General features: G+C 39.6%; 1 long non-coding RNA gene across 1 annotated transcript in view; it reads right to left on the reverse strand.

Annotated features, from left to right (window-relative positions):
• Positions 1-6,648: 6,648 nt before the first annotated feature.
• Positions 6,649-16,739, reverse strand: part of LOC107560456 (uncharacterized) — a 157,021-nt gene continuing 146,930 nt past the window's right edge. Inside the window, exon 5 of the long non-coding RNA XR_001605735.1 lies at positions 6,649-6,733. This is a non-coding gene — a long non-coding RNA (uncharacterized lncRNA). The remainder of the gene's footprint in view (positions 6,734-16,739) is intronic.

Consider the following 16,739-nt stretch of genomic DNA (forward strand, 5'->3'; position numbering starts at 1 on the left):
ACTATTACCATCTGTCTAGGGACTGCAGGTGAAAAATAGCCTTCTGGCTAATTCTGGCATATTGACAGAAATGTTTATTAATATGCATTGTCCCTGTAATAAATAAATAAATAAATAAATAGCAGGTTGACGATTTAAGGTGCGGTACTATTTCTTCCAAAATATTGCTGTCAATTGCTTCAAAAACAGACATAGTAACTTCTTTTTGAAATTGCGGTCGAATCTGTATGACCTCTGCATAACTTGAGGATGTGCTAATCGCCTTTCTGATATTATTGATCTTCTCAGAAAAGGAGGAAGCACACTCATTGCATTTGCGGTCGAATAGCATTTAACTGGGAACCTGACTTGGGAGGTTTGTCAGTCTCTCAACAGTAGCAAAAAGAGTGAGAATGTTGTTTAAGTTACAGTTTATAAGGTTTGAGAAAAGGTCTGGCTAGCTGTGGCTAGTTTCACATTGAAAGCATGAAGCTGTCTTTATAGATGCTATAGTGAATTTCAAGTTTCGTCTTCCATCACATCCGCTCAGATTTTCTGCATTGTCTTTTCATACTCTGAACTGCTGTTGATTTTCTCCAAGGTGATTTGTGTCTGCCAGTCTTCTTACTGACTTTTACAGGAGCAATATCATCAATAACATTCTTAACGTTTGAGTTAAAGGAATCAAGGAGAAGATAAACAGAGTCTGCAGAAATGCTTGGTGTTAAAGATATAGCCTCCATAAATAGCAAACTAGTGTTTTTGTTAATGCATTTTAGACTCAAGATGGTCCCGCAGACGGCTGCCTCAGTGCTTGGCTCTCCAGTGTTTGTACTGTTTTGGTTTGTTTTTCCTGTTTTTTGTTTCTCAAACACGATCAGTTTTACCAGGGAGGAACTGCTGAACATTCGGCAGAACACACCACAAAATCTCTTACCGGATTTAGATTATTCTGACGTTTTGCTGAACATTGTGGTTGGTGGAGCAGCGGTGCTGATCAAACGCTTTAGGATGCGCAGAAGGGGGAAGCGAGCCGGCGCACTCGTCAAGCTCAGACAGCGTGGTTTTCGAACGCCATTGCCTAGCATCCATCTGGCGAATCTCCACTCTCTACTGTAACGGGGTGAAGAATCACACGACAAGTAATCTCAATCAATACCCCGGAGGGTGGATTTATTGGTGTGATGGGTGCTAGTGAGAAAGATCCAGGTAGGTGCTCCGGTGCCGTGAGTGCTCTCTTCCGTATTCCCAGTGCAGAGGGGCCGTGTAGTGCTCCTGTGGGGCTGGTCGGTCACACGCTGCTTTCTGTGGGAAAAATGAGAGGGCGAGTTAGTGCTCAGTCTCATGGAGGAATCTCCTAGATGGCAGGGCTTGCGTGGCTTATGTAGCCGCCGCCTGATGAGGTGCAGCTGTGACCGATCAGCCTGTGATGATGATGGCCAGGTGCTCCTCGCTTGTTTCCAGGGTGACGCTGATGAAGCCTCGGGACGCTCATTACACTACCCAACAAAACGGATGAAGAAGATGCTCGCAGGAATGGGGACAGATTCTTGTATAAACAGGGCAAATACACACTGGAAAAGGAGATCAGAGTGGCAAAGAGGAATTATTCTGGAAAGCTAAGGAACCAATTCTCTTCCAGTGACTCTGCTTCAGTGTGGAAAGGTCTGAAAGATAGCACCAATTACAAGACACCATCCCCCATCACTGTGGAGAATCAACAACTGGCAAATGATCTGAATGAGTTCTATTGCAGGTTTGAAAAAACACCACTCACACCTCCGACAACAAGGGTTGTGTTCTCTCCCCACTGCTCTTCTCCCTCTACACCAATGACTGCACTTCTAAAGACCCCTCTGTCAAGCTCCTGAAGTTTGCAGATGACACTACAGTCATCGGCCTCATCCAGGATGGAGACAAGTCTGCTTACAGACAAGAGGTTAAAGAGCTGGCTGTCTGCTGCTGTCTTAACAACCTGGAGCTGAACACGCTCAAAACTGTGGAGATGATAGTGGACTTCAGGAAGAACCCCCCTGCGCTTCCCTCACTTACCATGGACAGCACTGTAACAACAATGGAGTCATTTGGATTCCTGGGCACCACAATCTCTCAGGACCTGAAGTGGGACACTCCAGTCCATTGTTAAAAAGGCCCAGCAGAGGCTGTATTTCCTTTGCCAACTAAGGAAGTTCAACCTGCCACAGGAGCTGCTAAAACAGTTCTACTCTGCGATCACTGAATCCGTCCTCTGCACTTCAATAACTGTCTGGTTCAGCTCAGCTACCAAATCTGACCTCAGAAGACTACGTAGGATAGTCCGGACTGCTGAGCGAATCACTGGTACAACCCTCCCTACTCTCCAAGAACTGTACTCATCCAGAGTGAGATAAAGGGCTGGCAAAATCACTCTGGACCCCTCACATCCAACCCACTCCCTCTTTGAACTGTTGCCATCTGGTCGACACTACAGAGTACCTATGTCCTGTCCTGTCTTGTCACTGTCATTCTGTTGCACTGTGGAGCTTCTGTCAATAAATGTCAATATGTGTAAACATACCTGGCAATAAAGCTCATTCTGATTCTGCATCTCTTTCTGACAGAGACAGATCTAGATTCATAGCAGAGATCAATATATCAAATAAAATACAGAAGTGATCAGATAGTGCTACATCCTTAATAATGGATGAAATGTTTAGACCTCTACTGATGAGTAAATCTAGAGTGTGTCCACAATTGTGTGTGGGTCCATGCAAATGCTGAATCAGTTCAAATGTGTTTAAAACAGTTATAATTTCTTTTGTAGTTTTGATTTCTTAATTATCTATGTGAATATTAAATTCCCCTGCAATAGCAAAACAGTCAAACTCTGAGGAAATCATTGATAACAGTTCTGTGAATTCTTCAACAAAGACTGGAGAGTATTTTGGAGGCCTGTAAATAACGATAAACAGAATGCGTGGAGCACCTTTCAGCACAATATCTAGATATTCAAAAGACAAGTACTGACCAAATGACACTTGCTTGCATTGATATACATCTTTAAATAGAGCAGCTACACCTCCACCTCTCCTAACAGCTCTGCAGACACTTATAAAAGTAAAGTTAGGGGAGGTTGTTTCATTGGGGACTGTCGCACTGCAGCTGTCTTCTAGCCATGTTTCATTTAGAAACATAAAATCCAGGTTGTTTGTGGTTAAGTCATTGATCAGAAATGATTTATTTTTTAGTGAGCGAATGTTTAAAAATGCTTGATGGTACTACGTTGTGTCTTTACAGCAATCTTAGTTTGATGCATAATAGGGCCGCCATTTTTTAGTTGATATCTGTGGGCTTGCAGCGAAAGAGTGGGAGAGTTTGGTCCCAGCATACACCAGTTCCTCCATTTTCTGTGAGAAGCTTAGAAGTGGAGATGCTGGAGAGAGGGATAATGTGTCTGGTGAGATGGGCTCTGGCTCTGGTGTTTCCGGTGGCTGTGATATGTTGTCCTGGCTTCCCTGGCTGTTTTCCAGAAAGTCGTACTTGGGTGCTGAGTCTTGGAGCTGCTCTGATATGTCACAGTCTGTCTGTGATGAGCTCTGTGGGCAGGGGTCAGCCGTGATGTTGTCCATGAGCAGTGCTTGTTGTGGCTGCGTGGTGTTATCAGTGTCCTTGTGGGATGTGTCAACCACATGATGACTCGGAAGCTGATATGAAGTCCTGTCGTCACTCATACTTTGTCCAGGTGTGTGTGTGCCATTCAGGTTGAGTGGATTGGCACACACTACTGAAGAATGATGGAGGGAGAAATAGATATTGTCCTTTAGCACTCTTGCACCAAGTTTGTTTGGGTGGAGGCCATCCAGTTTAAACAGTTGTCTATGGCCCCAGAAAAGATTGAAGTTGTCGATGAAGTTCACTCCTTTTATACTGCAGGTTCTTTGTAGCCACGTATTCAGCCCAAGAAGCTGTGAAAACATGTTAGTTCCCCTTGCTGGGAGTGGTCCACTGATGAACGACTGAACTTCAAAAAAATAAAATCCACATGTGATTTTACATTGTTTCTCATGATTGTGTCTACAGCATTTCTTACAATTGTGAATGTTTTTACATCTCATTATTATTATTTTTAACTACTTTAAACAATTTTTTTGACTATTTTAATCTGAATTTATTCATCACAAATTAGACTAAGACTATTTTAGACTTTTTTAATCTCACTTTATTCCTCACTTTTTTTCCCCATATCTCATAGTGTTACTTTTTAAACTTACTATTTTAAACTGTTTTTAGACTTAATCTCACTACTATTTTAATTCTATCATTATATTATTAAAATGTTTTTCTCCCTGAAGTGGTAACAGCCTTCAAATTATATAGTAATTAAACTACACAGAATTAAAAGCAATCACCAGAGTGTAGTTGTAATTGTTTAAATCATCTGAATTATCTGAATCTATTCAAGCTTTATAATATTGCCTGTCGTCACTGTACCATTCCTGACAAATGCCTTATTTCAAACAATGTATGAGCAGTTTATTCAATTTTTTTATTTTAAGAAGTGAAGTAGAGCAAAATTGAAGAAAAACATTGCTATATTTCAAAGGATAGTGTTGATAAATAGGTTCATAGTCTACTTCAACATGTTTTCTGCTGAGTTCAGCATCCTACGTATGGCAAAAATAACCTCAGCGCTGAAACTCCACTTGGACCGATGCTGGTCTTTATCAATTGCTCCTCATTTCCTTCACACACTTTCTTTTTAAGAAACTGAGTGTGCGAATGGAAGGTGTACCTCAGTAGCCAAGCCTGCTCTGTCTCAACAGTTAATCCCTGTCTTTGTTTGGTAGATTTAGAGTTGAATCTGCAGTAAAGCTGCATCACACACAGTTTTCATCCAAGGGATATGAGCTCCCAAACTTCCCTGATGACTGTCTGGAGCCTAAAGCTCCCTGCTGAATACAGATGCTCTCACCTTTAACATCACATACATCTGGATCCCGACACAGAGGTGGAGAGGTCTGTCTGCAAGGCCTGCATTATAATACTGTACACAGAGATAACTGAAATGCGACTGGGGTGGAATATTTGCCTTCATAACTTCAGCTGTAGGGTTATTATTATTATTCCTATACCTACTTTAATGATGTTGCTGTCATGATTAAACTACTTATAGAATCAATAGTACGCACAACATTCAGATCATAACAATGAGAAAAAGCATAATGTACAATATTCATGATTTGTTGGGGTTTATTTATCTGTTTTATTGGAACGCCCTGGTCAACTGTCGAGATCACTTTAAGCTAGGCAATAATAATTGTATTAATAGGCAAAATGCATTTATTGAGTCATAAGCTGTGAATAAATCTTTTACTAAAATCACTTACAGTGTAAATTATTGAACAGCAGTGAACTTATGAACTCAACGGACTAAAACAAAGAAACAACATGTACCACCACACAAATTCAAAACTACTTTATTATTATTTGTTTATATGAGTAAATATATTTGACTTTGTTGCCTATAGTTTTGCAACAACTGCAAGACCCTGTTTTCCCTCAAAAATCATTTCTGTAGCACATGATCTCTTTTGTGGATGAGCCATGTTATGATAGCCTCCAATAATACAAACGAAAGTAGTTTCCATATAATCATGGAAAATCCAAAAATAAAAGCTTATGCAGCAGGGCAGTTTTTCAGTTGCCGACTACCGTCTCCATTTTCTCCCGCTACGCTAAATGTTTATTCTGCTCTTGGAGCTCCCAGCTGGCATCAGGCAGAAATTATAGTTGTCTGGTGATGTGTCTGTACATGTCACTACTGCTTTTACCACTCTACCTCTGTCCAATGTCTCGGGTTAATGTTGATTGAAATATGGGCACTGTCTGTCTGCAAAACCACTTTGTGTCAACATGTCAATAGCCGCACAAGGAGAAATAAGTAAAAAAAACTACCACATTGTCAAATCACACGGTACACAGAGCCGAGCGCAACGGATACGCCGGCCAGTGGAGAATTTGCGGGGTTTTGACAAGGATTTCACTCAGCACATCTTATGTTTCAGGATTAATCCCGCTGCAAAATTATGGGTTCTTTTCATCCCAAACTCTCATTGCCATGGTTACAATGTTTAAGCCTGCGAGATGAGCAGAATGAGGTGTAAGAGAGAAAAAAGGAAGACTGTGCCAAGCTTTGATTCTCGTACCGTTTCAACTGTGATCAAACGGATGAATCTAATCATAACAAAGGACAAATTCCATTTTGCTAGGGCTCATTGTGCTGTGAATGGAAAAAGGAGGGGGTTTGCTGAGTTATAACAAAGTGATGGGGTCTGATGCTTAATTAAACCACAATTTAACAAATTCTAGATGAATTTCTGCTGGCTAAGGAGGATCCAAACCCTGAAAGTGAACAGCATGAAAAGAAAACTGACACAAATCTGATCTTTTTTTCTAAATATGCACCCAAACTCACAAAAGTGTCACGCAGGGCCTATATGTTGTCAAGGTTGGCACGTAAGCAAATAGCCAGTTGTGCATGGAGTGCCTAGCTGTCTGAGAGACGAGAGTGAGACCCAGAGCAGGAAACAGTTCCTGACCCAGGATTCACCCTGCACGCACATTGTCCCATGGCACTGACCGTCACTGCAGTTAAGGGTTCTGGCTGTCTCTGTGTGTTAACTCACCCCCCTCAGCCACATACAGGATGCAGATGTGCATGGTAGCCGTTGTGTCCCTCAGCTCTTCCAGAACACAACCAACACCACTAGAGCTTCTGTACTAAACAGAGAACAGAGAAACAGAGAAAGGGTGGTGTCAAACCATTTGAAGCATAAAGACTGGGGTCTCTTGTATTTCATATATTATACTGGATACACTCTGTTGTCTGTGAGAGATGGACTGTGTTGTGATAATGGCTGACTAAACCGCTCATTTGATGCCAAACATGTTGGGAGCTTTCCAAATGCTTGTGTCCACTGCCCTGTGTGTTCCAAGTACCCCATCTTTGTCATATGGACATTTTTGAAGACGAAATGTGGACAAACACCTGTGATCCAGACAAACAGAGTTACAATATTACAGGCAGGACTTACAGTAATGCGACACTTCCATTGCCAAGTACACTATACTGTTCAAATACTTGATACATTGAAATTATAAAATTAAAGTGACAGGACAGACATTTACAATGTTTATAAAGATTTCTATTTCAAATAAATGCTGTTCTTGTGAACTTTCTGTTGATCAAAGTATCATGTATCATGGTTTTCACAACAATAATAAGCAGCATGGCTTTTCAACATGGATAATAATACCACATCAGCATATTAAAATGTTTTCTGAGGGGTCATGTGACTGATGACTGGAGTAATGGCTGCTGTAAATGCAGCGTTCCAATCACAGGAATAAATTGTATCTTAAAATATATTAAAATGGCCATAAATATATTTTTAGTTGTAACAATATTTCATAATATTACTGTTTTATTGCATTTTGTTTTATCAAATGAATGCAGCCTTGTTAAAGAGATAGTTCGCCCAAAAATGAAAATGTGATGTTTATCTGCTTACCCCCAGGGCATCCAAGATGTAGGTGACTTTGTTTCTTCAGTAGAACACATATGATGATTTTTAACTTGAACCGTTGCAGTCTATCAGTCGTATAATGCATGGCAATGGTAACAAAATCTATGAGAGTAAAAAAAACATGCACAGACAAATCCAAATTAAACCCTGTGGCTCGTGACGACACATTGATGTCCTAAGACACAAAACGATCGGTCTGTACCAGAAACCAAACAGTATTTATATAATTTTTTACCTCTAATACACCACTATGTCCAACTGTCTTTGGGCGCGCGCACGGCATCCGGTGCGTGAGGTGTGTACGCGCTCTGGCGTAGTTTACGCAAGCGCCGGAAGTGATCTCTCGCGCGTATACGTCACTCATTATTTACACAGTGCAGTCATTGTAGGAACGACGGCTAATCAAAATGGTACTTACTTGTGCTTATCTGGATTGTTCAAACCAACTTAAAACTAAAAGATTACGTTCTCTCGCGCGAACTTATTCAGAAGTGGTGACTTTCCACGTATTCCCAACTTCTGAGCCTGCTCACCTGAAGTTATGGTTGACTGCTCTTCGGCTGGATATCAACACACCCATTAACGTAAACTACGCCAGAGCGCGTACACACCTCACGCACCGGATGCCGTGCGCTCGCCCAAAGACAGTTGGACATAGTGGTGTATTAGAGGTAAAAATTATATAAATACTGTTCGGTTTCTGGCACAAACCGATCGCTTCGTGTCACCTACACCTACAAGTCACCTACATCTTGGATGCCCTGGGGGTAAGCAGATAAACATCAAATTTTCATCTTTGGGTGGACTGTCCCTTTAAGCACAAGAGTGTAGATTTACAATCAACAATTGTTGATTTATTCATGTCAGGCAGAAAGCAAAAAGAAAAGAGAACCACGGCTGGCATTACTGTAAGGAAAAAGTTTTTCTAAAATACAGAAGAATGTGAGTTTTTAACCTGTTAACCTGCACCTGGATGCCGGCGCACTGAACGCTCTTTGTTTGCACGTGTCAATGTTTACGAATAGATTAAATTTTGAAGAAACATTTGAGAATTTTGAAAAAAAAAAAAACGAGAATCTTGTTGAAGTGCTTTACATTTATTGCATAATCAAGACATCATTCAATGTAACAATAACTTTGCCTAAATTTTGCAACAGCATTCACATCAGAAATGTGCATGTGATGCCTTTAAATGCTACCTAAGGAGGCAGTTCACCAGGAACAAAGAGTACATCTGGTATTAAACCACAGTCCAACACCACATAATAATAAACAATAGAATCCGCTCTAAACCAGAGGCTTCACACTCTACAAAAGTACACCATTGCAATACTGACACAGAAAAATGACATACCACCTTCAGAAGAACAAATTCAATGAAGTCAGCAGAGCTTCAGGACAATACACTAGCCTTGAAATTACAAACCACGACGAAGACACAATACACTCAGTGCCATGTCATCACACTCAGGCAGAAAGCAAAAGTACAGAGAACCACTGCTGGTATTACTGTAAGCATATTATGAAAAGTTTCTAAGTTTTATTATAATACATACAGCAGTATGTAAGAGCTTTCAAAGTTATGAGGATTTTGAAAAAAAAAGTTGAGGAATGTTTTAGACTGTATGAATCAGTATCAAAATAGTTGTTTTATTTGTTATTTGTCTGGACACTGGCAACATAATATATCATCACGCTCTAGGACTAAAAGGTCCCCTACTGTTCACAACATTCAAAGGTTCCTTGACTTTTCAAGTTATTTGTGATTAACTGGATAAGAATTACTGTTAAGCATATCAAATATTTTACTGATTTATTCCTTGTTAAAATATTTTTGAGCTTGGCATAACTAGAAAAAAATGTCATAAAATGTATAAAAATGCCCATGGAATTATAATACTTTATTAATTTAAATGTCTAGTAATCATGTCTAGACATACATTTTATTGATTTTTTGTTGTTTTAGCTTATTTGTAATGCTTGCCTTGTCTTGGCCCCCATGGAATTTTGCTGATGCCCCCTAGTGGGCCCTGGCCCCCTGGTTGAGAACCACAAATATAGGGTGTTTTTAATAAATCTATATATTTCAGTGAAAAATCATAACACACAATAATATACCATCTACACCACTATATACCATCTTCACTAATATACCATCTACTCCACTTTCCTGCAACACTACAAATCTATAGCCTTGAAATGTGTGTTCTTTGAATTCAGTCACGAGGTCAGTCTGTAACTTTACTACTAAAGACAGCTATCGCGCGAACTTATTCAGAAGTGGTGACTTTCCACGTATTCCCAACTTCTGAGCCTGCTCGCCTGAAGTTATGGTTGATTGCTCTTCGGCTGGATATCAACACACCCATTAATGTAAACTACGCCAGAGCGCGTACACACCTCACACACCGGATGCCGTGCGCTCGTTCAAGGAAGTTGGACATTGTGGTGTATTAGAGGTAAAGGTAAAAATTATATAAATACTGTTCGGTTTCTGGCACAAACCGATCGCTTCGTGTCACCTACACCTACAAGTCACCTACATCTTGGATGCCCTGGGGGTAAGCAGATAAACATCAAATTTTCATCTTTGGGTGGACTGTCCCTTTAAGCACAAGAGTGTAGATTTACAATCAACAATTGTTGATTTATTCATGTCAGGCAGAAAGCAAAAAGAAAAGAGAACCACGGCTGGCATTACTGTAAGGAAAAAGTTTTTCTAAAATACAGAAGAATGTGAGTTTTTAACCTGTTAACCTGCACCTGGATGCCGGCGCACTGAACGCTCTTTGTTTGCACGTGTCAATGTTTACGAATAGATTAAATTTTGAAGAAACATTTGAGAATTTTGAAAAAAAAAAAAACGAGAATCTTGTTGAAGTGCTTTACATTTATTGCATAATCAAGACATCATTCAATGTAACAATAACTTTGCCTAAATTTTGCAACAGCATTCACATCAGAAATGTGCATGTGATGCCTTTAAATGCTACCTAAGGAGGCAGTTCACCAGGAACAAAGAGTACATCTGGTATTAAACCACAGTCCAACACCACATAATAATAAACAATAGAATCCGCTCTAAACCAGAGGCTTCACACTCTACAAAAGTACACCATTGCAATACTGACACAGAAAAATGACATACCACCTTCAGAAGAACAAATTCAATGAAGTCAGCAGAGCTTCAGGACAATACACTAGCCTTGAAATTACAAACCACGACGAAGACACAATACACTCAGTGCCATGTCATCACACTCAGGCAGAAAGCAAAAGTACAGAGAACCACTGCTGGTATTACTGTAAGCATATTATGAAAAGTTTCTAAGTTTTATTATAATACATACAGCAGTATGTAAGAGCTTTCAAAGTTATGAGGATTTTGAAAAAAAAAGTTGAGGAATGTTTTAGACTGTATGAATCAGTATCAAAATAGTTGTTTTATTTGTTATTTGTCTGGACACTGGCAACATAATATATCATCACGCTCTAGGACTAAAAGGTCCCCTACTGTTCACAACATTCAAAGGTTCCTTGACTTTTCAAGTTATTTGTGATTAACTGGATAAGAATTACTGTTAAGCATATCAAATATTTTACTGATTTATTCCTTGTTAAAATATTTTTGAGCTTGGCATAACTAGAAAAAAATGTCATAAAATGTATAAAAATGCCCATGGAATTATAATACTTTATTAATTTAAATGTCTAGTAATCATGTCTAGACATACATTTTATTGATTTTTTGTTGTTTTAGCTTATTTGTAATGCTTGCCTTGTCTTGGCCCCCATGGAATTTTGCTGATGCCCCCTAGTGGGCCCTGGCCCCCTGGTTGAGAACCACAAATATAGGGTGTTTTTAATAAATCTATATATTTCAGTGAAAAATCATAACACACAATAATATACCATCTACACCACTATATACCATCTTCACTAATATACCATCTACTCCACTTTCCTGCAACACTACAAATCTATAGCCTTGAAATGTGTGTTCTTTGAATTCAGTCACGAGGTCAGTCTGTAACTTTACTACTAAAGACAGCTAGACTGTGGATATTCTACTAAACTGAAAACTAGATGTGCATTGAATGGAATATTTCCAAATAAATCCACTGTTAGAGAACAGATTATGAAAAGCAAAAACAGAAAAATTAACTAAAGGGGCCATACAATTCTTTATTTTTTTGCCCTGAACCCTGGTTAATTTGTGTGTCTGGTATGAGTTAACCAATTAAGCTTTAGTAGGTCAAAGAACACCTAATCAAATATGCTATATTGACTTAAAAAATACTAGAAATCAACAACAACATTAACAACACCAAATAACCCCAGAAGCTTAACCTACTAGCTTTCATCATGAGAAATGTCTTTTGTCCAAAAACATTTGTTTAATTCAAAGTCAGATGCTATATACAAAACAGAAAGCAAAGCGGAGTGAGTCGAGAATGTGACATTTGGTGAACCAGAGCTGGTGGGCTACCTTGAGCAGCGGCACACAGAATGTCGCTGCAAAGAGTTGAAGGCTGAATCACACGGCCGTGCCCTCTTTCTGCCTCCCTCTATTTCACGTTTCTTTCCTTTTCTTTCTCCTCCTTTCAGCTCTGGCCTAGTTGAGGAATGTTTTAGACTGTATGAATCAGTATCAAAATAGTTGTTTTATTTGTTATTTGTCTGGACACTGGCAACATAATATATCATCACGCTCTAGGACTAAAAGGTCCCCTACTGTTCACAACATTCAAAGGTTCCTTGACTTTTCAAGTTATTTGTGATTAACTGGATAAGAATTACTGTTAAGCATATCAAATATTTTACTGATTTATTCCTTGTTAAAATATTTTTGAGCTTGGCATAACTAGAAAAAAAAATCATAAAATGTATAAAAATGCCCATGGAATTATAATACTTTATTAATTTAAATGTCTAGTAATCATGTCTAGACATACATTTTATTGATTTTTAGTTGTTTTAGCTTATTTGTAATGCTTGCCTTGTCTTGGCCCCCATGGAATTTTGCTGATGCCCCCTAGTGGGCCCTGGCCCCCTGGTTGAGAACCACAAATATAGGGTGTTTTTAATAAATCTATATATTTCAGTGAAAAATCATAACACACAATAATATACCATCTACACCACTATATACCATCTTCACTAATATACCATCTACTCCACTTTCCTGCAACACTACAAATCTATAGCCTTGAAATGTGTGTTCTTTGAATTCAGTCACGAGGTCAGTCTGTAACTTTACTACTAAAGACAGCTAGACTGTGGATATTCTACTAAACTGAAAACTAGATGTGCATTGAATGGAATATTTCCAAATAAATCCACTGTTAGAGAACAGATTATGAAAAGCAAAAACAGAAAAATTAACTAAAGGGGCCATACAATTCTTTATTTTTTTGCCCTGAACCCTGGTTAATTTGTGTGTCTGGTATGAGTTAACCAATTAAGCTTTAGTAGGTCAAAGAACACCTAATCAAATATGCTATATTGACTTAAAAAATACTAGAAATCAACAACAACATTAACAACACCAAATAACCCCAGAAGCTTAACCTACTAGCTTTCATCATGAGAAATGTCTTTTGTCCAAAAACATTTGTTTAATTCAAAGTCAGATGCTATATACAAAACAGAAAGCAAAGCGGAGTGAGTCGAGAATGTGACATTTGGTGAACCAGAGCTGGTGGGCTACCTTGAGCAGCGGCACACAGAATGTCGCTGCAAAGAGTTGAAGGCTGAATCACACGGCCGTGCCCTCTTTCTGCCTCCCTCTATTTCACGTTTCTTTCCTTTTCTTTCTCCTCCTTTCAGCTCTGGCCTTCACTAGCCCACAGAAAGGCTAAGTCCTCAAAGGCTTAGTTCAAACAGACTGAGCTGTGGAGGTCTTAACTGCGGAAGACTTCCTTCTGAGGGGCTGGATTCCAAAAGGCTGATTTCTGAGAGAGATTCTTTTCTGGAGAGAACAAGAAGCCATCTTAAGGCTGGTAAGTTCCAGGTGTTCAGGCCAGAAAGAGGTGTTAGAAATCTGGACAGGAGACAGATGGAGTTTTTAACAGCGGCGGGGTCAGGAGAGGTCAACGTCATGGACACACCGAGGCTCTTCCACCGAGGGGATGATCCACACGACCGCACGTCCCAAGAGGCTGCTGACAGTAAAGGCTATTGCTGAATTTATGGTTATCCTCAATCATCTCGCTGCCAAGACTAACAGATTTAACCAGTTGACTTTGGCCAACTCAGCTTGAGATTCATGGCTTTTTATCCAGGGTACGGAATGTTCATCAACCTATGCTTTAATTAACAATGAAAGACATCAGGTAAGGGTCAAAGATGAAATCATATGAATATAAGACATATTCTTAAAGAAAGAATTGAAATATTGAGTAAACTTCTCAGCGGACATCTTCCAGATGGTATTTTTGCATACATACATGTGCTGTGGAGTTTTTGCAATTAGAAGTGCTAATTACCTGGTGACCTGTGTGTTTTGAGTACAGCATTACAAATGAATGCCATGAAAATGTCAGCTTTTGACTTTCAAAAAATAAGTTTTGCTGAGATTACAATAATTAATCAAACTTGGAAGAAGATTATTCCCAGGCATAGAGGTTCAAAGATATCTCATCCTCTCGTTCATTAAGGCTAACACGCTCTCACTTTCACTGCTTTTACACATCTTACGCATTGTCCTGGTGGAACTGAACTGGCATGGAGTGTGATCTTTTTTTTTTCTAGTTTTATTTAATGTAGGGTAACACTTAAAGAGAGTTTATAGCCTCAAATGTTCAAACAAAAATCATCATGCAGTACTTTTAAATAAATATAAATGGAGTACTGTAAATTTAAATGATTATATTTCTGTATCTCATAAAACATTTAAGAACGCTATTTATTTTCCCTTTTCTTATAAAATTAAATAAAATAAAATTGCAGAAAATTCTGTTAACCTCAGGTCATCCTGAAATGTAGATCAGTTTGTTTCTTCCTCAGAACAGATTTAGAGAAAATTTATAAAAAAGAAAAGAAAATTGACAATTGCTTTAATTGATATACTGCAGTTGTGTGGATTACTTGTAGATTATTGTGATGTTTTTATCAGCTGTTTAAACTTTCATTCTGATCACACCCATTTACTCCAGAGGATCCATTGGTGAACAAGTGATGTAATATAACATTTCTGCAAAACTGTTTAGATAAAGAAACAAATGACAATCTACACAGTGGATGGCTGGAGAGTGAGTACATTTTTAGCAAATTTCCATTTTGGGGTGAACTATTTCTTTAAGACTGCACTAGAGAACGTTATTCTCTCTACTGTCATCCACATTTGAAAATAAATTAAAGTTTTTTTCATAAATGAAAATATTGAAGCTAAACTGTCATTCTACACCAAGACCCTAAGAAGAAAGTCCTACAAGGCATATAGTTAAATGCCATCATATAGCCAGACTTCTTTTAACTGTTTAGAGTCATGACATAAATGATGATGTAAACCTGAAATTTCCTGTCAAAACCAACCTGACCGCTCCGATATATTCATCATTACTGTAAGCTTATCATATGTATTTAATGTACTCGCTCAATAAACAAACTTCTCAAGTCTTCCCCCCCCAAAAAAAAAAATCTCATACAGTGCACCTTTCAACCCATTCTCTTCAATGATACTCATTAAATTGTGAATACAAAAGCCAAACATGTTTGCTGTCCTTGTGCCGACAATATTGCTGGACCGAAGATGGCCTCTTTCTCTCTCCTCGCATAAGTCCCCCCCTCTGTGCCCTGCCCCCTTTCATGCAGAATAACATGCATATGTAAATGAACCATAAGCCCCTGCCCTCAACGTTCCACCATTCTTTCAGATGCACCTCAATAGCCTGCACATCCTAAACCGAAGGTATTCATGACGGATGGCCAATGCGAAAGTGGCCAGAACCTAATTTCATTTATTACATATTCCTTTCCACATCTCTTTTCCCTCTCGCTCATTCTGCGCAGCTAGCCAGTGGTCTGGGCACAGTCTTAATACGCTCGGTCCATTGTGGCCCAGCTTTGTTGTCCTCCCCAGTCGCTATCATCCGTTCTCAGAGCAGACAATGGGCAGCGTTGATGCTGGACACGGCGGTCATGTTCTATTTGCCGATGTGCATTATCTCCCAATCCCGTCCTTTTGCTGCCCATGCTCTGCGAGTGTCCCTCGCTCTGAATAGAGTCTAAAGCCATTATTGTAGGGAGAAGGGGGGAATAAAAAACGTGGTGGGTGAAAGTGGGCATGGACTGTTATATAGGCTACATTTGGGCTTGGCCACATGCATACTAATAACATTATTACAGAGCAGCTCTTCTGGAGAGCATGTTTACTTTGTTACGGTTTCCATCACCTTCCTCTCCTCCACCGCCAAATCACTAATGCCCACCTCTTTCTCTCCCCCTCTATTTCACCTTTTTTCCCCGAATGTAAATAGCATGCAGGGCTAATTTTCTTATATTTTGCCAAAACAATTAAGTTACATAGTTCCAGTAATTCTCTCTCCAGCGGGTGCACACTGTGTGGGTGGTGCTCCGCACAGCAAGCACTTCTTTTCCATGGCATTGAACTTGACCCTGAATGACCTTTTTATAATGAGTGAATTGAAAACATCTCCCTTTGGAATGCAGCTTGTAGACACCGGCTAGGGCTGTTTTTTTCTTCCTCGACACCCCCTTCCACACATCTCTGCTTTTGATGAATTAAAGGGGCAGTATCCTCATGCTCCTCACCTGCGCTGTAACGCGTGGCTCTCAAAGGATGGGAGGTCAATAACGCTGCCTTCATAAAGCAGAGTCCACTGAAGAGAGACACAGAGAGGAGAAAAAAGCTGCTGCTTTCTCCTTCAGGCACCAAGGCAGCAAAATAAACCAATACCTGTGCTTTTATTTACAGCATTAATACAAGCTTACAAGAGTGAGGGGTTTGTACAGGCTGAGCCGTGGCTCAATTCCCCACCATAACACTAAACACTTGAAAGGGGTCGGCACTACGGTACAACATTGCAAACATCTACAGATCCACAGAAGTGTGATCACTGAGAACCCGAGTTCAAGTGACTAAGGAGCTCTGCGCACTTCTCAGCGGCACCTTGGGACAAATCAATGTTTGACGCAAAGCTCAGCAAAGCCTCTGTTAGCTGGCTGGTAATG

This window comes from Sinocyclocheilus grahami, unplaced genomic scaffold, assembly GCF_001515645.1.
Source record: "Sinocyclocheilus grahami isolate Dianchi unplaced genomic scaffold, SAMN03320097.WGS_v1.1 scaffold728.1, whole genome shotgun sequence".
NCBI classification, from domain to species: Eukaryota; Metazoa; Chordata; class Actinopteri; order Cypriniformes; family Cyprinidae; genus Sinocyclocheilus; species Sinocyclocheilus grahami.